The sequence below is a fragment of the Podarcis cretensis genome, assembly GCF_951804945.1.
Source record: "Podarcis cretensis genome assembly, chromosome: 13".
Lineage (NCBI taxonomy): Eukaryota > Metazoa > Chordata > Lepidosauria > Squamata > Lacertidae > Podarcis > Podarcis cretensis.
Window position 1 is genome coordinate 8,517,476 of NC_137182.1, and position 21,936 is coordinate 8,539,411.

The 21,936-nt window shown below is 45.5% G+C and overlaps 1 protein-coding gene across 1 annotated transcript in view; it reads right to left on the reverse strand.

The window, feature by feature from the left end:
* Positions 1-11,295: 11,295 nt before the first annotated feature.
* The window catches only part of LOC307200846 (uncharacterized protein), a 238,548-nt gene continuing 227,907 nt past the window's right edge, over positions 11,296-21,936 (reverse strand). The window contains exon 7 of the transcript XR_013832447.1: positions 11,296-11,306. The gene's annotated coding sequence lies outside the window, so the exon portion shown is untranslated. The remainder of the gene's footprint in view (positions 11,307-21,936) is intronic.

Consider the following 21,936-nt stretch of genomic DNA (forward strand, 5'->3'; position numbering starts at 1 on the left):
AATCTCCACTGGTGTTGCATGGCGAGTACCCGCCTCCCCCCTTGGAAAATAAAGACACAAGACACAACATTTTAAGGTTAATGGGCGAAAAAAGGCCACAACTTTATTGATTGCAGGAATTGAGCGGTATTGGCTTAGGCATTGGTCCTATTGACTAACTGGCTTCAGCCTGATTGCTTGAAGACCGGCAAGGGTTAACTGCCAGCAGGGGGAGTCCTACTGATGTACATCAACTAGGAGCTCCACCGGGGTCACTGCTCGGGGGCATGCCTTAGGCCCACACCTCCATAGGCTTTGGACAGGGCAACGCCCTCCAGAATCCTTTACCGGACTACCCTTTGATTTGGGGGAAGGCGATGGCGCTTCCTCCCCGTCCCCCAATCTGCATAACAATACCTTTACCAATGCCTAACTGCCAATGCCGAGAAAGTTGTGATGATTTGCTACGAGGTAGGTGAAAAACCAAATGGCTGGTGCCAATTTGCCAAGTGGAAAAAATTCCTACCAGGCCCCTTGACAGCAACCAAGCGAAGTCCATAGCAATGTCAGAGAGCCAAACCTAAGGGCAGGTGGGGTGGGAAACTGGAGCAGCTGGAGCGAAGAAGAGAGGGAAATCTTCGGCCAAGCTGGCCCTAAATAGCCTGGGCTACGCCTCCCTGGCCAGCCGATTGGCTGGCCAGGCAGGTGACGTGTCCAAGGAGTCCCCCACTCTCGTGAGGGCTGTGATTCAGCCCCCACACATGTGGGGAGGGCGTAGGGCCCACAACCCCACCTCCTCTCCAGCTCGGAAGTGGCTTTCTCTCACCAACAAATATGTGCCCCCAATTTGGGTGTTGGATTCCAGAATTTCAACAGAACCCATATAGAGGCAGGAAAGTGCAACAACCAGTCACAGCAGAGAGGGCTGGAACAATACAAAGGGCAAGCTACATGGACTCAAAGAGGCCTATGATCTTTTCCAAAGAGAATGATTCCAAAACTTTATTTTTCTCTGGGTAAAGAATAGCCGTTGTTTTTCAATGCATATTTAATCTATAAAAAAGGAGACAATATTATTTGGCAGATTGTTGTTGTTTTTTGTTCCATTTAAATATCACATTGAATTTTCGAAGACAAAAGACTGGATTCGTTCACTCACAATTCACCCTTGGCCACACATTTGTCACACATAATTAGCAAGTTAGAACTACAAATTAGATGCTGTAATTTGATAATTATACCACAATCTGGTGTGTTTTAACCTTTTCTTGGCCCAAAATGCACTGCCCTGTTTCCCCCCACCCCAGATTCAAGAAACACAGAAATCTTTGAACTCCATTGCCCTTACTCAGCCACTGGACCAAAGGAGAGATTGAGTAAGGTTAGGGGATGCTAACCCAAGTAGTCTGCCTTGTGTAGAGAGAAATAGCTGCCTAACTTTAAAAACAAAACAAAACACCACCTAGGTTTGCTGTAAAATATACCTCAAACATTCTTTACTTATCTGTATACAGTAGTATTCTACAATAGTGAACTAAATGTGCCAATGGCCTTCCTCAGAATAAGGCAACCTTCTTTTGTTCCAAACTGAGAGAAAGTCACGTGGAAGTCCATGAGATGGTGCTGTGACCATGTAGTGAAGGTCAATGGAGCCAGAATGGCTCAAAATGGGCATGGACAGCCTATGCAAAGTTTTGTATTTACGGCAAAAAAATTAAAGTATGGGAAGGGGGAGTCCTGGTTTGGCAGGTGTACATGTGAAATGGAGATCAAACTTGTAGTTCAGGGGTGGACAATTCCCAAAGAGACTGTGATCTACTCACAGTGTTAAGAACTGGCAGTGATCTACTGCAGATGTCCAGTGTTCTCCCAGTGGATCACAAAATACCTGTTGGACGTGCCTGCAGCAGGGACCCCTGACCATTAGGTCCAGTCGTGACCGACTGTGAGATTGCGGCGCTCATCTCGCTTTATTGGCCGAGGGAGCTGGCGTACAGCTTCCGGGTCATGTGGCCAGCATGACTAAGCCGCTTCTGGCGAACCAGAGCAGCACATGGAAATGCCATTTACCTTCCCGCCGGAGCGGTACCTATTTATCTACTTGCACTTTGACGTCCTTTCGAACTGCTAGGTTGGCAGCAGCAGGGACCGAGCAACAGGAGCTCACCCCGTCGCAGGAATTCGAACTGCCAACCTTCTGATCGGCAAGTCCTAGGCTCTGTGGTTTAACCCACAGTGCCACCCGCGTCCCGTGCCTGCTGTAGTTGGTCACAATCTGAATTTGATGGGGCTGCAATGTGGCTGTAGCTGCAAAAATGGTTTATGTGCGCAAGGACCCTGGTTTAGAACCCCCTGAAATGTCTATAAAGTCTAAGTGTCAGCATCCTAAATAGCATCTTCTTGCCGTATAATTTCCCTCAAACAAATCAGAATGAATGCTGAATAAAGACTGGATGCAATCTAACCTCCGCATAAGATTTGTGTAGGCAGATCAGTATGAACGCTCAATAGGTTGTTAGGAGGACCCCTCAATGTTGTCCACACTAACTGGAAGCAGCTTGCAAGGGTTTCAGATTTGGACTCTTCCCCAGGGGTTAAACTAGGGACGCAGGTGGCGCTGTGGGTTAAAGCCTCAGCGCCTAGGACTTCCCGATCGAAAGGTCGGCGGTTCGAATCCCCGCGGCGGGGTGCGCTCCCGCTGCTCGGTCCCAGCACCTGCCAACCTAGCAGTTCGAAAGCACCTCCGGGTGCAAGTAGATAAATAGGGACCGCTTACCAGCGGGAAGGTAAACGGCGTTTCCGTGTGCGGCTCTGGCTCTGGCTCTGGCCAGAGCAGCGATGTCACGCTGGCCACGTGACCCGGAAGTGTCTCCGGACAGCGCTGGCCCCTGGCCTCTTAAGTGAGATGGGCGCACAACCCCAGAGTCTGTCAAGACTGGCCCATACGGGCAGGGGTACCTTTACCTTTACCTTTACCAGGGGTTGAATCTGGGGCCTTCTGCATGCCCAGCACATGCTTCTATCACTGGCCTATGTCCTCCCCCTACACAGGTGGAAATGGCCTAGCGCTCGCCGTGTTCAGCACATGTACACGTTTTCCCTCCTTAGTACTGAACAAAGAAAAGTGTTTATAAATGGAAGAGAAAAAATCATGGAGAAAAGCAGCACAATCCTGCACGTGCTTTGTTGTTACTGTTGTTTAGTTGTTTAGTCGTGTCTGACTCAGCGTGACCCCATGGACCAGAGCATGCCAGGCACTCCTGTCTTTCACTGCCTCCCGCAGTTTGGTCAAACTCATGTTGGTAGCTTCGAGAACACTGTCCAACCATCTTGTCCTCTGTTGTCCCCTTCTCCTTGTGCCCTCCATCTTTCCCAACATCAGGGTCTTTTCCAGGGAGTCTTCTCTTCTCATGAGGTGGCCAAAGTATTGGAGCCTCAGCTTCAGGATTTGCCCTTCCAGTGAGCACTCAGGGCTGATTTCCTTCAGAATGGATAGGTTGGATCTTCTTGCAGTCCATGGGACTCTCAAGAGTCTCCTCCAGCACCAGAATTCAAAAGCATCCATTCTTCAGTGATCAGCCTTCTTTATGGTCCAGCTCTCACTTCCATACATCACTACTGGGAAAACAATGCACGTGCTTACTTGGGAGTAAACCCCTGTGAACATAGCAGGACTTACTTCCAATGATGAAGGCACATGATTCCTCCAACAGCCACTGATAACTAAGGGGAACCTTGATTCCCAAAGACGATATCTCATTGTGTACCAGAAGCTGGGGACAAGGATTGGCACCCAGAGGCATCAAGGAGAAGGATGCTTCAAAAGGGATGCTGGAGCCAAGGGAGGGTACCACCTCCAGAAATACACAGGGGATTCACTCCAGCTTTCTGTTACCCTTCTAGGTGCTGTTTTTGATCACACTAGAACTTGGTGGAATTTGACCAGCAAATTAGCATGTTACAAGTTACTGAATCACAGTGAAGTCAGTGCACTGAAAATGTTCAGCTGGACATTGAGCCTGGAACCTTGGTTTGTCTTGTAAATAGGTTTTCAGACTGTAAAAGCAATAGCTTTAGCCCTTCTCCGTCCCCCAACCTCTCATTATCATTCCCAAGTTTGATTATTCTTGTTGGGCAGCTCTAGCGGTTGGGCGAGGGGGGGGGGAGAGAGATCTAAAAATATGTCACTTTTTGAAGGCTGCTAGCAAGATACAACCATTATGTCTTCAGTGGTAGCATTTAGACTTGATATGGCTGCATCACCCTAATTAGCATTGCAATTAATATTCCGTTGAGACTACTTCTTGAACAGAAAAAGTCACTGGGTTTGAGTTTGCTAATTTTACCCAATGGCCCCATGGGAAAGTGCTGTCAAACTACTCCTTAATTTTATTATTATTATTATTATTTATTTATATGATGAAACTATTGGTCCATCAAGATCTCTTTTAGAAAACAGCCACATGAAATCTCACAGCTCATATTTTCCAATACATTTTTCAGTGGTGCCTTTTCTGAAAGCAGCGTGCGCAGAACAGAACCAAAAAAAGCACCCCGTAGTTAGGATTATAACTACATTAAATCACAACCAATATCTCAGGATCAAATCATGATAAGAAGAAAATGGCAGTCATAAGAACTGTAAAAATAAAATACACTATCACCACTTACAGAATCTAATCTTGTGATGTATATAATCAATTCACACAAATGTGCATGATCATAATATATGGAAGCTGAAAACTCATCAGGAGACCTGTCATCTAATCCATTCTGTACAAACTTATGCATGAGCGTCACTTCATGAGTGTGCTGAAGACTCAGTGGGAGGTCTGCCAACTCATCCATTTCATACACAGAATAATGAATATACGCACTCAAATAACACATAGTACCACAGTCACCTATGACAGTATGCTAGCTATAATTGATACCTTCCCACTTAGACTGATAGAAGGATTGACTTCCTGGTAATTTGATTGTGTTTATAGATGTATGGGAGTGAGAGCTGGACCATAAAAAAAAGCTGATCACCAAAGAATTGATGCTTTTGAATTATGGTGCTGGAGGAGACTCTTGAGAGTCCCATGGACTGCAGGAAGATCAAACCTATCTGTCAGGGAACTGCCATCGGAGAGTCAGGTGGTGGAGGGGCTCACGGAGGCTAGGAGACCCTCGGATGCAGAGGAAGGAACCAGCAGGGGGAGAGAGAGAGCTCATGGAGAAACTCAGTCGGAGGGATGGCTCCAGGAGACTTCCAGTGAGAACAGCGGGGAGGTCTCAGGACCTCCTCTGGGTACACCTACCCCTCGCAGGAAGCTGTCACGCCGAGAATCCCGAAGGAGAGTTTCCGTTAAGGAACTCTTATGTTGGCGCAAATTCCGGAAATGCCCACTGACAGATTCTGCCAGCGATAGAGGGAGTCATGCCTTGAGGGCTCCCGTAAAGGCAGAGCTTTGAAACCTTTGCAAAGCTCTGAGGGATTCAGCTTTTACGCACAAGCAGCTCATCATCCCATCACAGCAATCTGTCAGTCCCTGAAAGCCGCTTGTGCAAAGGAGAGGCATCATGAGTAACCCAACCGAAGCCGGAGGGGCAGGTGGAGCTGGAGCGGGTCCAAGTCTGGAGGAAAGATGCAGAGCGTTGGAACACCAGCTAGCACTGCAAACGGCGCGGCTTGAGGAGAGGCGGGCTCAGGATGAAAAGGGGAAAACCACCCCCATTGCAAGGAAGGTACCAGGGTTGGTGCAAAAGTTTGGGGGTGACCCAAGAAATTACCAAGCCTTTAAGACAGAGATGCAGTATACCCTCAATCTGCAGTTTGATGACTTTGCCGATGAGGAATCGAGAGTGGCTTTTGTGATTGGGCATCTCGAAGGGGGGGCTAGAGACTGGGTGAGGCAGCGAATAATGACGCCTTAAAGGACTTGAGAAAGTTTTTCCTCGCGATGGACTTGATGTTTTCCAGCGAGATTGAACAGGGGGTGGTGCGCAGACAGTTGATGGCGTGTAAACAGGGGAATCAGTCCGTCCGAGAGTATTGGACACAGTTTACCATGCTGATACATAAATTGGGGTGGGACCTGTCTGCGGAGCCAATACAAATGCTGTTTGAAGAAGGGCTATCCCCAGCGGTAAAAGACGAACTTTCCCGCGCGCCCCGTCCGGAGTCTATGGATCATCTGACCAAATCCGCACTCGCGATTGGAGCACGCCAAGAAGCAAGGGCTCTGGAGAAGTGGGAAGGGAGAGGAGAGCATTGGAGCGATTTCCGCATTCCTGAGATGCCAGAGCAACCTTCCCCGCCTGTAGAACCGATGGAGATTGGGGCGGTGCGCGCGCGCGGAATTTCAAACACCAACGAAGGGCATTTCCAGGGGAAGGAGGGGAAAGATGGAGCGTACTGGCAGCGGAACACTTTGTAGAAGAAATGGAAGCAATACATCGTCAGCTCCAAATGAATTTGGATAGGGCCAAGGAAGAATACAAGAAACAGGCAGACAGGAGCAGAAGGGAAGGAGAGACCATAAGGGTGGGGGACCGGGTGTGGTTGTCGACACAAGGGTTGCCATTCAAGGGCGGGTGTAAGAAATTGAGGCCCAAACGACTGGGACCCTTTGAGGTCATACAACAGGTAAATCCGGTGGCCTTCAAACTCAAGTTGCCAAACAACATGAAACTGCACCCAGTATTCCATAGATCATTACTGTCACCATACCGAGAGGGTCGGGAGTTTGTGGGACGTGAGGGTGAGGTTCCCCCGGTACCGTCAGTAGAAGAGAGGGAACGCAGCAGTCACGTGGCAGAAATAGTCGATTCCAGGTGGAAGGGTAAACAGGTGGAGTATTTAGTGGCATGGGAAGGGGAACCGGAGGCAGAGAACACATGGGTACCGGCAGAAGCGGTCAATGATGAGGTTTTAGTAGAAATGTTTCATCGCAGGTTCCCAAGGAAACCTCAGCCCATGACACGGTTCTGGAAAGAACACTTCGGCACCACTGACGAGGAAGAGGAGTTCGAAGGGTTCCCAGAATCAGAGCCGGGAGAGGGAGAAGAATCCGATGAGGAAGAGTACTCGGGGAGAAGGGACAGTAGTAGGTGGAGGGAGGTTTTCGAGTCATCCGAAGATGAGGAGGATTCTTTCAGGGGTTTTCCATCCTCACCACTCGTAGAGGAGGGGGAGAGGGGGGGTGAGGGGGGCCCTGGAGGGGAGGTGGATATCAGGGAACTGCCATCGGAGAGTCAGGTGGTGGAGGGGCTCACGGAGGCTAGGAGACCCTCAGATGCAGAGGAAGGAACCAGCAGGGGGAGAGAGAAAGCTCATGGAGAAACTCAGTCGGAGGGATGGCTCCAGGAGACTTCCAGTGAGAACAGCGGAGAGGTCTCAGGACCTCCTCTGGGTACACCTACCCCTCGCAGGAAGCTGTCACGCCGAGAATCCCGAAGGAGAGTGTCCGTTAAGGAACTCTTATGTTGGCGCAAATTCCGGAAATGCCCACTGACAGATTCTGCCAGCGATAGAGGGAGTCATGCCTTGAGGACTCCCGTTAAGGCAGAGCTTTGAAACCTTTGCAAAGCTCTGAGGGATTCAGCTTTTACGCACAAGCAGCTCATCATCCCATCACACTATCCATTCTGAAGGAATGATGTTGGGAAAGTTTGAGGACACAATGAGAAGAGGACGACAGAGGACGAGATGGTTGGACAGTGTTGTCAAAGCTACCAGCATGAGTTTGACCAAGCTGTGGGAAGCAGTGGAAGACAGGAGTGCCTGGCGTGCAATGGTTCATGGGGTCACAAAGAGTTGGACACAACTAAACGACTAAAAAACAACAACAACAATAGATGTGCAAGTGGGACCTGCAACAAAATGTTGCAGCTTCAAATGCTCCTATTTAGTCAGTCAGCCATGCCACAATTTTCCATTCCATTTCTCCCCCCACCTGATTGATTTCCCTCTCACTCAGTCGCTCTGCATTCCGTGCCCACGGGGCATGCTCAGTCTTCTTTAAAATAGCTTCTCAGTGTGGTATATTCAGACAGTGAGATGGTGCAGTAGGTCAGTGGGTCTGGCTGTTAACCAGAAGGTTGGTGGTTTGAGTCCACCCAGAGTCTCCTGTGGGTAGGATTACCGCATTTCAGAGGGTTGGACTAGATGACCCTCAGGCCCAATTCCACATCTAAAGTTCTATGATGCTGTTATTCCTTGCTCTTTTAATGTCCACGTGTCTCTTCTTCCTTTACTAACAGTTCAATTTCTCCTCCCACCGGCGCCAGATTTAGGGTGACGAAGGCTGTTCCCCAAACTGTGTGCCAAGCTGAAGGGGTGCAAAATTGAGAAGATCCAGAATTTTACCAGGCATTTTACCATTGTACTGTTGAGAGTGTATTAACTTATGGTCTCTGTGTGTGGTTTGGGAGCTGCATGGTCAGGGGAAAAACAATGCTGTCCAGGGTTGTAAAGACTGCGGAGAGAATAATTGGGTGCAGTCTCCCCACCTTGGATCAAATCTATGCTTCCAGGTGCCATAAGAAAGCTGCAGAGATAGCACAGGATAGTGTGCACCCCAGAAATTATCTCTTTCAGCTTCTGCCTTCTGGAAGAAGGTACAGGGTTATAAAGACTAGGACTAGCCGATTGAGAAACAGTTTCTATCCAAGTGTGATTTTGGTTTTAAACGCAATGTAAATTAAATTGTATTTAATTATGAGGTATCAGAGTTTTTAGGGGGTTAACCAGGTTGGGATAGCTGGGATTGTTGGTTTTTGGTTTTTGAATGTCTGATGCAGTTTTTTTTACAGTTTCGTTGTTCTGTATGGGACAATGACAATAAAGATTATCGTATTGTATCGTAATTATGGAGATCCATTTGGAGGTGCCAAATTTTGGCCTCGCACAGGGCACCATATTATGAAAGTTTACCCAAGCCCATCCCTGTTCCCACCCAGTTTTCCTTTCCTTTATCACCCCGGCCACCCTACAGTCATTCAGGATTTTGTGGTCACTCAACATACGCAGTCCTCACTGGATGGTTTTGAGGTCTCCCCCTACCCTGCAAGGATTGTTTATGCTTCTGCAAATGTCAGGTTCCCCCCTCTCTGTCAATGCCTTTTTCTTGCGCATGGCTGGTGCTCCTGGCACTTATGCCTGAACACTGTAAAGAGAGAGAACACTCAAGGTCCCACAACAAGATGTCACATGGCGTCCCTGATAAGTGTGTGATATCCAAGAGATGGTTCTATTTACCGTTATTATATCTATCTATCTATCTATCTATCTATCTATCTATCATCTATCTATCTATCTATCTATCTATCTATCTATCTATCATCTATCTATCTATCTATCTATCTATCTATCATCTATCTATCATCTATCTATCTATCTATCTATCTATCTATCTATCATCTATCTATCTATCTATCTATCTATCTATCTATCTATCTCTTCCTCCTTTCCTATATATATATATGGATTCCTTTTTTTGCCCAGGAGTGGGGACGAGGCTGTGTACATTGGTTCTGAGCATTTATTACCCCTTCCTGGGTCTGAGTGACAAGACCTAGGAATAAGGAGAGGAACAGAGAAATAACAGCCTCTCTTACTGCATATGCATCGGTTAAAGATGCAATCCTGAGGATGTAAGTTGGCAATCCTAGGGGGAGCAGCAAACCTTCCACCAGTTAAAAAAGAGAAGTGCGTTCAGAAACAGGCTAAATAGAACTCAAAACATTGTTTACCTTGCAAAGAATGGGTCTTCATGGCAAACCTACTTTTTAATGATAAAGGCAAATGGACCCCTGACCATTAGGTCCAGTTGTGACTGACTCTGGGGTTGCGGCGCTCATCTCGCTTACATCTGGCATACAGCTTCTGGGTCATGTGGCCAGCATGACTGAGCCGCTTCTGGCAAAACCAGAGCAGTGCACGGAAACGCTGTTTACCTTCCCGCCAGAGTGGTACCTATTTATCTACTTGCACTTTGACATGCTTTAGAACTGCTAGGTTGGCAGGAGCAGGGACCAAGCAACGGGAGCTCACCCCGTCAGGGGAATTCGAACCGCCAACCTTCTGATTGGCAAGTCCTAGGCTTTAACCCACAGCGCCACTCGCGTCCCCTCTTTTTAATAATAATGGTTAGCATTTATATGGCATTTTAGAGCATTTTAAACACTTCAAATAGGATTACAACAGCCCTGTAAGGTACGCTAGTATTATTATCAACATGGGGGCTATACTGAGAGGTTGTGGCTAGGATAAGGTCATCTTCTGAACTCACAATAAGAGGCAAGATTCAAACCAGGGACTTCCTGATTTGATGCTCAGGCTCGCTTTTACCCTCATTTGCCCTGAACATCCTATGCATGGTATTAGGTTAACGTTGCTGCTGCTATAGATGAACCTGCTTTGTTATCACAGCACCAAATTAGCTTCAGCACCCACTGAGTTAACAGAAAGGGGGAAATTGTCTGTTTTCATGGTGCAGAAGTGGAGCTTTGCGTGTATCAAACCTTAGACAAATGTTACAGCACTTAAGCAAAACTTTGTTTATATTGCGTGCCTCTCAACAGAAATTAAGAACTGTCGAAACAGTGCACGCAAGTGGCTGGCAATCTGCTCTGGTTTTTCTTTAGTGGATATGACAAGCTCACCTGCTGTGGGAACCTGGAAATAAAAGGACAATCTCACACCATTAATAAAACATGTGAGACGGTCAAATCACAAGCCGAGTTGCCCACCAGAGACCCAGTGTAATACTTAATTTTGTCGATGACGGGAGTGCTTTAGCCTGAGGTAGCTTTTGTGGAGGCCATGTTTGCGTGCAAACCTTCACTTAAAGCAACACAGGCTGGCAAGGCTAATGTTCACACTAGTGTAAACTTACAGAGAAATGCATGAACCGCATGAGATGTTACATCACTCAAGCCCTTCAGCGTTGGTACTGGCCTCATGTTTTATTGAAGCTAACTCCTCGGAGGAGAGCTAAAAATTCACTCAGCACCCTCGGAGAAGTGTCTGTTTTGGCTGCAGAGAATGGTTCCCAATCACGGAAAGATAAAAACATCACAATAATCTAATATGGATATGCCTTGAAATTCGGTCCCAGTGGCCAGGCTCTGGGAGGATACATTAAGCACAGATCAAGGGTCGGAAGCATGCAGGCGAACTGGAGCCTGGAAGGAGAACCGAGTGCCTTTAGCGAAGCTGTTTGTACAGAAGTGAAGGCAGACAGGCGGGGGAATTCTCTAGAAAGAAAGGGATGAAAGGAGGGAGTAAGCAAGCAAGGGGAGAGAACGGAAATGAAAGGCAAACATCCCTGCAGCTTCTGAGAATATTGTGAAGGTGAACGGTTCCTCATTGGATCATCTCCCGTGTTTTATTAATGGTGTGAGGTTATCCTTTTACTTCCAGCTTCCCAGAGGGAGAAGGGGTGCATCAAGAATGGGGCACTCGCCCAAACAACCAGTAAAACCACACTCATTATGCTGGGCTCCAAAAATCCTGCAATCTTCACTTTCTGGCATTTTTCCTGCCCCTCCCCTACTACAGTGGTACCTCTGGATAAGAACGGGATCCATTCCGGAGCCCCGTTCGCATCCAGAAGCAAATGCAACCCGCATCTGCGTGTCTGCACGTGCGTGGGTCACGATTTGCTGCTTCTGCACATGCGCGTGATGTCATTTTGACCGTCTGCACATGCGCAAGCAGCGAAAACCAGAAGTAACGCATTCTGTTACATCCGGGTTGCACAACCCGAAAGCACTCAACCTGAAGCAACTTCAACCCAAGGTATGACTGTATATTGCTCTATGCTCTGCACCTGAAACCTGAGACTTCTGTGAGTGATGTCCCTATTTGAAACCAAAAGCCTGCAATTCTAATCCAGAACTGATGAGAGTCTCGGGACCAATGGACAAAACTCCCAGTGTCCTCTCACAATCCTATAAGGGTATTAGCAATTATGATTTTCTTCACCCAGTAGCATGATTTGTCACGTCATTGCACCATTTCCATGGTTCTCTCAGCCAGCCGAGTACTCTTCTTCTGAACTTCCTCATCTGGCTCCTTCATTTTCAGTTGACATGAAAGAATTTCGCATGGTGGGGGGTTTTTTTAGGCCATGGATTCCTCTGTTGATAAGCCAATGTGGAAGGGTCACCTGAAGGTGAAGCAATGGGGAAAAAACAGTGCTCCGATAAGCCATTGTCATTGTATTGCCTAGGAAAACCAGGCAAGCAGCATGCAAGGAAGTTTAACTGTGGGTCTTGCTCAAAATGCCATGATGCTGGTTGCCCTGAATTTTCATTTCCCTGAGAAGCAGCTAAATCTAAGGATGAGGTGCCAGCCTCAAGAGGCCAAGCTCTCCCAAGAAACAGGCATCTTTTAATTTTGTGACTGCTGTCACCATCTGCAGTGATCATGGACCCCAAGAAGACCCCATGGAGATTCCCTTGGGGTCCTAATGGCCTTATAAACTCCAAGGTTTATTAGCTCAGGGTTTGAGGCATAGCTGTCAACTTACAGATTTGAAAATAAGGGACCAGCAGCCTTGAAAATAAGGGACCAGCAGCCAAAATAAGGGACCTGCAGCCTCACCTGTTCCAGGCACTCCAGTCTTCCTGTCCTCCTGCACTCTGGTCAAATTCATGCTGGTAGCTTCGAGAACACTTTGTAACCAGAGGTTCAACTGAATAGAATCTGAATCACATGCACCACAAGGCCTATGCAGCCTCAACTTAAGATGGCTCCCAGGCCTAGCTTTGCACTGCAAAGTTTGCAGCAGCATGTGCAACAAAATGGCATCCAGCATTCAAAGAACCCCTCAGCTTGCATTAACTAGCCACACACAAAGCATGCAAGCTCCACCCCCCCAGTCATTCTTAGACTTCTTATTGGGTGAGCAACACAGCCAAGCAACACGGTTGGAGCCTCCGTCCTCCCTGGCCGGCAGGGAGGGAGGGAGAGGAGCTGCTTCCTTTGAAATTTAACGGAAAATCATTTAAGGGACATTTAAGGGACATCCATCAATAAGGGACAGCTGCCGGACATGGTGCTGGAATAAGGGACTGTCCCTTCAAATAAGGGACACTTGACAGCTATGGTTTGAGACTGCAACAGAGCCTCCTTTGCCCATCTCTTGGGTAGGTGGATAGCGAACAGCAAAGGTCCGTTGTTTTTGTGATCCAGTGATCCAGGTTGCAACAGAGCCCCTTTGCCCATCTCTTGGGTAGGTGGATAGCGAACAGCAAAGGTCCGTTGTTTTTGTGATCCAGTGTTTGAAGCCAAAAGGGTGTCTCTCCTCCAGGGTGACCTGCAGTTCCTAAACCTCACCTTGGTAGCAAGTATACCAAGTTTGGCATGGTGGGCTTTAATGAGATAAGAATATGAGCTGCATCCCATATTCAACCAATTTACTCCTTAGTATCCTCATGCTAGAAAAGCAATGACAAACCTGGACAGCATCTTAAAAAGTAGAGACATCACCTTGCCAACAAAGGTCCGTATAGTTAAAGTTATGGTTTTCCCAGTAGTGATGTATGGAAGTGAGAGCTGGACCATCAAGAAGGCTGATTGCTGAAGCATTGATGCTTTTGAATTCTGGTGCTGGAGGAGACTCTTGAGATTCCCATAGACTGCAAGAAGATCAAACCTATCCATTCTGAAGGAAATCAGCCCTGAGTGCTCACTGGAAGGGCAAATCCTGAAGCTGAGGCTCCAATACTTTGGCCACCTCATGAGAAGAGAAGACTCCCTGGAAAAGACCCTGATGTTGGGAAAGATGGAGGGCACAAGGAGAAGGGGACAAAAGAGGACGAGATGGTTGGACAGTGTTCTCGAAGCTACCAGCATGAGTTTGACCAAACTGTGGGAGGCAGCGGAAGACAGGAGGGCCTGGCGTGCTCTGGTCCAGGGGGTCACGAAGAGTCAGACACGACTAAACGACTAAACAACAACAATCCTCATGCTGGGGATGTGCAGGTGACAAATGTTAAACATTGTTATGAATAGCATGAAAAGTTAGCATCGCTTAACGTTAAAGGCGGGTTTTCTTATATTTATGTTCCCACAAAAGGCTCATCCACCCCCTTGGAAAAGGAATAAAACAGTTAACGAGATTCCCTCATTTTCTGCTTAAGAAAGGATTAGCATATTTTAACAGCGCTCAAGGGTTTTGCACTCTTTTTTTTAAGGTAATGAAACCTGTTCAAATACACAGTTGATAGGCAGGACACTAAACAAATTTCAGAGGCTGGAGAGACAATGTTGTCTCTTTTTCTTTTGGTTTAAACAAATTGCCCTCCTTCCCTCCACAAATGTTCCCATCAGCTAATGTCGGCCATTTTGCTTTGTGTAACTTACCCGGCGGTTCCTTGCCCTTTGTAATAAAATCTGGAATGGATGAGAAAGTCATTTATTAAGCACATGCAACAACTTGAGCAGCCGAGGGAAGCAGATAGCTATGGGGGGGGGGAGATGTCTGTGGGAGAAAATAAAGTGTAAATAAATAGCACATCAACATTTTTGATTAGAGTTGAGTAAATATCATTCAGAAGGTCTGCAAACAACCAAGGCTAGGCAGCTTGTGTGAGGAGAGCCTTTCCCAACAATAGATGCCATTTTACTTAACGTTCCCAAGCTACGGAGAAAGACTAGAGAAGAACATTCCGCGAGTAAAATTAATGTGTGCTGTTCAAAATGTGCTTGGGATAATCATTTCTGATTTGTTTCAAAAAAACACTGGGCCTTTTATATATATATTAGTGTTCATTACATGAAAATAAATACAAATCTGTAGTTATTCTTATTATTACACTTTAAAAACCTGCATGTTTTATTAATGCCTCTGTGCATTTAGCTGCATAATTTATATCCTGATCCTAGTCCATTTAATATCCCTCCACCTTATTTCACATTCTTGGGCGGAGGGAGATGAAAAAAGTGAATAAGATGGGGAAGGGGAATAATCTTTTCCTTAGGTCTGTAAATTTGTATGGTCCCTTGTTAAGAATTCTGTGTGGTCCACCTTTAAGAAAAAACAATTTAGACTGCAAATGTGTACATATTTAGCAGGGTGCGATTCCCATGCAATTCAGTGGTAATGTAGAGTTTCTTCAGCATGAACCCTCACTGAAAACTGTGACTAAACACACACTGAAAACATTCCAAAAACGTTTAGTTTGGAATGGAATAATTGGCTCTTTTAATTGTATTATGATTTGGTATTGTATTAATGTGGCTCATATTGGATTGTTATTAATGAAAAATTAAAAAAAAATATTTTAAAAGAAACTGCGACTGGGATCATGACCTTTCTGAACTAAGGTAAGTCACTTAATTGAAAGTATTAACAAAACTGCTGTTAAAGGACCGGAAAGGAATTTCCCTGCATTGGCAGGTTTTGCCTTCCCCGTAGCAAAACGTCACAACTTTGGCGGTTTCAGGCCTTGGGCAGAATCTTTTAGTCTATCTTCCTAAAAAATTTTGGGGTGGCATGAAGCAGTGACCCATGCCCCCTTGCGGCGGTGATCCCGGGGTTCCCCGTTAAAGGGGTCTTGAGGGGAGGCATTGGCCATATGCTGAGAGGTTGTCATTGCTCTCCCTTGCGACGGCGGTGAAACGGGGAATGGTCTCTTTGCTTGAACATATGTTCTCCAGAACCAGCCCAATCCCCACACATTCTGGATAACCCTGATGTCTCCCAGATCCCCGGCTGGGGACTGGGAAGGATAAATGCCCAATGCCTGAGCCAAGGTCTCCCTACATCTGAAACTTAATAAAGTTGTGGCCGATTTTAATCCCATAGCACGTTGTCTTGAGTCATTATTCCGCTTGGGGGTCGCCTGGGGTTGGGGGGACTCCGCCTGTCCACGCAACAGGAACCTGATTGTGCTCTGTTATTATTATTATTTTCCCATTGCAGCACCCCGGTGCTGCTTCTTTGAAACGTTCTCCACCAGGTGAGAGAATTGCGAAGGACATAACACATTCCTAGAAAACGCAGTGTTAAAAAGCACACCAGGACTCCTGCCTCCTTTTCAAGCAGCTGAAAGAGGCCAAGCCAGAGAAGTAGAGATTGTTCTTCCTTGCTGCTTCTCTGAATAACTTTAAACTTGTAAGGAACTAGCTATGCATGAGTTGCTAACAAAGAACATCCTTTTTCGTTCCTTAAAATTCTGGCTAACTTCTAAAAACCTTACACACACACACTTCTTAGTGCTAAACGTTTGAGCCCAAACACAACTACCGCATCTCCTCATTTGCTCTCCTCACCCACAGACTGCCTGGGAAGCTTTGGGATAAAAAAAGGGCAGGCGAGGAAAGAGCCATTCAACATTGGAGGCGGTGTGCCACAGCTTTAGCAACAGATCTTAGAAAAGGAAATAGTTCTTGCTGCTTCCCAGTGGACACACTGCGCTCCCTCTGCTGGCTGCCATGCAGAGTTGTGTAGAAATTTCTCAGGCATTACAGGAGATGCATGAATCACTCTTGCAACATTGTCCCCCCCAAAAAGTCCACCTCCTTGGCTAAGAAGCCAAGATGGGCAAGGGTCAAGGAGGCAGGTTTGAGGAGGCGAGAAGATCTAGTCTTTAAGCCAGCGGACTAAAGGACTGAGTAGTTTATTTAGGACACAAGTCTTGCTGTGGTAGAAAATGGAAACCAAAACACATTATCTTTGGAATTAAGGTGATTTATCACAGCTGGTGCAAACAGAAGTAGGGGAAGAATGTTGATAACTGAAAGAAGGAGATCTAGATAGAAAGACATGAGATTTTCTTATTAGACTCAGGGAAGAACACCAGTGTTTTGTCTTTTTAAACCAACATTCATAAAAGAGTCTCTCCACTGCCAAGTGTCCCAAATATATCTGACCCTGGTTCTATTTCAGAACCCGTATCAGAATCTGTGGCTCATTTTTTAAAAACCATTTATCCTTCAGGAACAATTCTTTGTGAATGATATAGGTGGGTTTTTTTAAAAAAATCTAGTAACCATGGATGTGGTATAATTGTATAACAGTGTACCTCAAGGAAAGGCTGTGGAGATATGAAAATTCATTAAATAAGACAGGATTTGTTAAATCCAAATATATGTGGTCTCCAGACGAAGTGACAGTAAAGAAAAATGCTTCAATTTCAGGACTGGTATCTATAATGTTATTTATTAATTTTTTTATCCTGCCTTCCCAAATCAGCCCAGGGTGGAAAAACTGCAGTTATCTATGCTATGCAATGTACCAACAGATACCTGGCACAGCTATAGGTTGCAAATTTGATCTAGAGCTGTCAAATCTATTTATGGATTGAACTAATAAATGTTATCAATTGGAACAATGAGTTTCTTAAATATACAGGAACCTATTAGAAATACTTGCCTAATAGCTATGTATCCAGTGGCGTAGCGTGGGTTGTCAGCACCCGGTGCAAGGCAAGTAATTTGCGCCCCCTAACCCATGGATTTGCGCCCCCTAACCCTAACCCCCAGATGTTGCACCCGGTGCGGCCGGCCCCCCCTGCACCCCCCACGCTACGCCACTGTATGTATCTTAGAAATATGTAGCTGAAAAATCTTTATTGGAGTTTAGAGAGTATATCCTCAAGTAAACATGACTCCACTAAGTTTAACATCAATTGGGATAATTGTAAAATACATTTTTTGGATGATGTAGTATTGAAGAACTCATCAATACTGCTGTCTTTAGGAAACCAATAGTTGCTAATTCTTTTTCAGCCCATGACTGCTTCCATCCAAAACATATAAGGGAAAAAATGCCATACGCTGAAATGATGAGGCCAAGGAGAAATTGTGGTATTTGATTTTTACAGACAATCAAAAATATTGATAAAACAACTTAAGAACAGGGAATACTGGAGCTAGCCTTGTATAAAGAGCACATTTAAGAAGCCAAAGGGGTGAAAAAGAATAACTTCTCTAAGATCCCAAGTTAATAAAGAAAGTAAAAATAGGATTGTGGTTCTACTCATATTTGATGAATGCAACGGATACGTCCAAAGATATTGAAAGATTGGCATTTAATGTAAGGAATTTCAAGCAGTGATGTGGTGCTCAAATTTTCCTGGTCCTCTTTTGTTCTGTGGAAAATTCAGTAACTTCATTAGCAACGATGAATGGGATGTCAATTACAAATACAATATTAGAGAAGCTTGGCAGTTTCAAAGTTTTAAGCTTCGTTGACTAAATACAAGTAAAATACAGTGCCAACTTAGATCACTTGCAGCTGCATGGATTCCATCAGAACATTTTCTGATACAAACCGAAAACCACCCTATTTCCTAGGTGTAAAGAAAGGTTCCCTTTTCTGCCTCTGATTTGAGAGATATGTTGTCTCAGGGTTCAATGTGAGAAAAGCAGGTTTGTGTGCAGACCAACATTAGTTAAGTGGGAGCCAGGTTTGGAGAACACTCTAAGCCATACCTTGGTTTAGCTCAGCTAAACCAACAATTTAAAAGACCTGGTGGAAGCCAGGCAGCTGCAATTTCCTTCACTAGGAGACCACATGCCAGACCCTCCAAATATCCCTATTTTCCAACGACAGTCTTAGATTTACAGAAGCCATCCCGGTTTCTGGTTTGATCCCAGAATGTCCCGCTTTTCCTTAGGACGTCCCTATTTTCATCGGAGGAATATTGGAGGGTAGGGAGTTATGCAACCCTGAGCCAATGAGATAAGTAACTATACAACCTTTGGAAGACATATGAAGGCAGCCCTGTATAGAGATTTTTTTGAATGTTTAATGTTTTATTATGTTTTTGTATACAGTGGTACCTCCAGTTACAAACTTAATTCGTTCTGGAGGTCCGTTCTTATCCTGAAACCGTTCTTAACACGAGGCGCGCTTTCGCTAATGGGGCCTCCCGCTGCACACAAGCCTCTGGCGCACGACTTCTACTCGCATCCCAGGGCAAAGTTCACTTCCAAGAGACCTACTTCCGGGTTAGCAGAGTTTGTTACCCGAAACGTTCAGAAGGAGGACGGTATGTAAACAGAGGTACTATTGTACAGTGGTACCTTGGGTTAAGTACTTAATTCGTTCTGGAGGTCTGTTCTTAACCTGAAACTGTTCTTAACCTGAAGCACCACTTTAGCTAATGGGGTCTCCCACCACTGCCGCCGCCGCACAATTTCTGTTCTCATCCTGAAGCAAAGTTTTTAACCCGAGGTACTATTTCTGGGTTAGCGGAGGCTGTAATCTGAAGTGTATGTAACCTGAAGCTTATGTAACCCGAGGTACCACTGTATGTTGGTAGCTGCCCAGAGTGTCTGGGGCAAGCTAGATGGGCGGGGTATTATTATTATTATTGAAACTGAAATTGAAATACTTTATTGTCACTTGTACAACTTGTATACAGTGAGATTACACGAGCACCCCCCACTCAATTCTCTTAGTCTTAATTCCCCTCGTTTACTGATGCACACCCACCAAACCCGAAAGTCAGTTGCCCTGTTGTTATCATTTCAGCAGCCTAACAGCCCACGGATAGAAGCTGTTCTTTACCCTGTTGGTGCAACTGATCATACTTCTATATCTTCCGTCCGAGGGCAGGAGATCAAGAAAGTGCCAGCCAGGGTGTGAATCATCCCTGAGAATTTTCCTCACTCTCCTGAGGCAACGTTCTTCCGCGATGTCATCCAGCAGATTCACGGGACAGCCCATAATATCTTGTGCTGTATTCACCACCCTCTGTAGACACTTCCTATCAATTGATGTCAAACCAGCATACCACACCGTGATGCAGTATGAAAGGACACTTTCTGATGTGGACCAGTAGAAGGAGATCATCAAATGTTGATTGACATTGTTCTTTCGCAATACTCTGAGGAGATGGAGTCTCTGTTGGGCTTTCTTAACCACCTGGGTTGTATTGATTTTCTAAGTAAGGTCTTCACTTCTTCTTCTTCTTCTTCTTCTTCTTCTTCTTATTATTATTATTATTATTATTTAGAACACCCCTATTTTCATCAGGGAAATGTTGGTGGGTATGACCTGTTTGTGCAGTCCTGGGAAACCATAGTTTGACTTCAAGAATGGTACAAACCTTCTATCTGGGATGGAATAGTTTGACTTACTGTGACACGTGAACCAGATCACTGAGAAATATCTGGAGTCTTGGAAACATCACTGGAGCTTTGGGTACCATTGGAAGCAAAATTTAAAAGGAGAGAGAGCTTTGTTCCTTGAAATCACCTGATGGCCTCAACAAAGAACTGAAATGAACTCCTCTATTGTGATTTCTCTATGTGGGATTTTGGATTATTTGCCCATCTGCTTCAAGTTCTGTTTGTTTTTAGCCATTGCAGTTGGATTCTGTTGTTATTAGTCCTGCACTAGTACTTATTGAATTCACCTTGGTTGAATTTGGAACAGAAGCAGTTAAGTAAATCGGTGTGAGTCCACAGCTGTTGTGTGTTGAGGTCCCCAATCCACCCCCCAAAATAACTCACAACGGACACGTAATTTTTTGTTTAAGATTTTTGGCATGATTTTGGCCACAACTTTATTAAAATACAAACTGTGAGTGGTTGTTTAAGGCATTGGTTAAGACTATCTGTCCCCCCGCCTGGGGACAGAACTGACTTCCGGGCACCACCGAAAGACAGTGCGGGGGAAAGCAAGTCGGGGAAGAATTGGAGCTGAGACACAGACCCTCAACTCTCACCCGCCTGCTCCCCGAAGGCTTGCCGGCCCTAGTCCCATTCCAGGGATTGGACGAAAAGATGGCAAGCCCCAGGATTCCTTTAACGGAATTCCCTTTCCGCAGCAACCATGGAGGGGCAGGCCCAGCCTATCCTAACCCCTCCATGGAGGGGCAGGCCCAGCCTATCCTAACCCCTCCTCCACCAGATTTATAACCAATGCCTAACCACAACCTTACAAGTTGTGACGATTTGCTACGCAGTAGGCAAAAACCACCCACCCAGCCAATTTGCCAGGTGGAAAAATTCCTACCAGGCCCCTGCTCAAAGGCAGACGACCCCATGACAGGCATAGCAAGGTCAACGCAACAACCCCTTATTCTAGGGCGGGTGGGCGGGTGATCCGTTGCACGCAGCAAAAGAGAAAGTACAAGGCTGCGTGCAGAGTATTTAAGCCTTTTACCCCTCCCACCAAAATTGCAACATAACTTTTCCCCCAGCAACTCGGCAATCCAATCAATGCCCCCTGGCCATCCTGGAGAACTTACCCAGCAACAAAGGGGTGGCTCAGTAGACCCCACCGCAACACGTGCTCTCCCTGAAGGAGAACACGCTTTGAAAGACAACAACACAGCCTTGATAGAAACTTAATAATGACTGAAGCAGAGAAGGGCTTCACGTATACTCACCAGAGGCTTTGAGTCTGGAGAAAGAAGATAAATTTGTATGGAAGTTGTAGGCTAATATTAATAGGCCTGGGATTGTTTGTATTGACAAATAACAATTTAGTAAGCTTTGAGAAGGTTAATTTTGTGGCTTGGGGTTTGTGAAGGTGGATTTTTCTATTATTTTAATTAGGGATATTGAAAATTATCAGTTTATCCAGGAGGGCTGTTTATACTGGAGATTTGAAGTAATTGTTTTGCATTCCCCTTTTGAAGTTTTATATCCAAGAGTCAAAGTCTATATTGATGAAATATTGGCTGTTGTTTTGTATACATGGTTGCTGCTGTGCCGACCTTCAAATGTTCTTATTTTCTACTGATTTGCTAAGCTTAGGTTTTTGGATGTTATATTGGGCTGCTGTGGAAGACCTCTCTGTGTCAAAATGTGTTTGGCTTACGCTATAATGCACTGTACAGGATTTGGACTATTAAAGATTTATTACTGCTGCATATATTATATATTATTTAAAGCATTTGTATACCAGTTAATCGTTAGGATTTCTAAATGGTATACATCCAAATTAACCACACAGAGAATAAAACAATATAAAGACATCATAAAACCAAACAGTACCT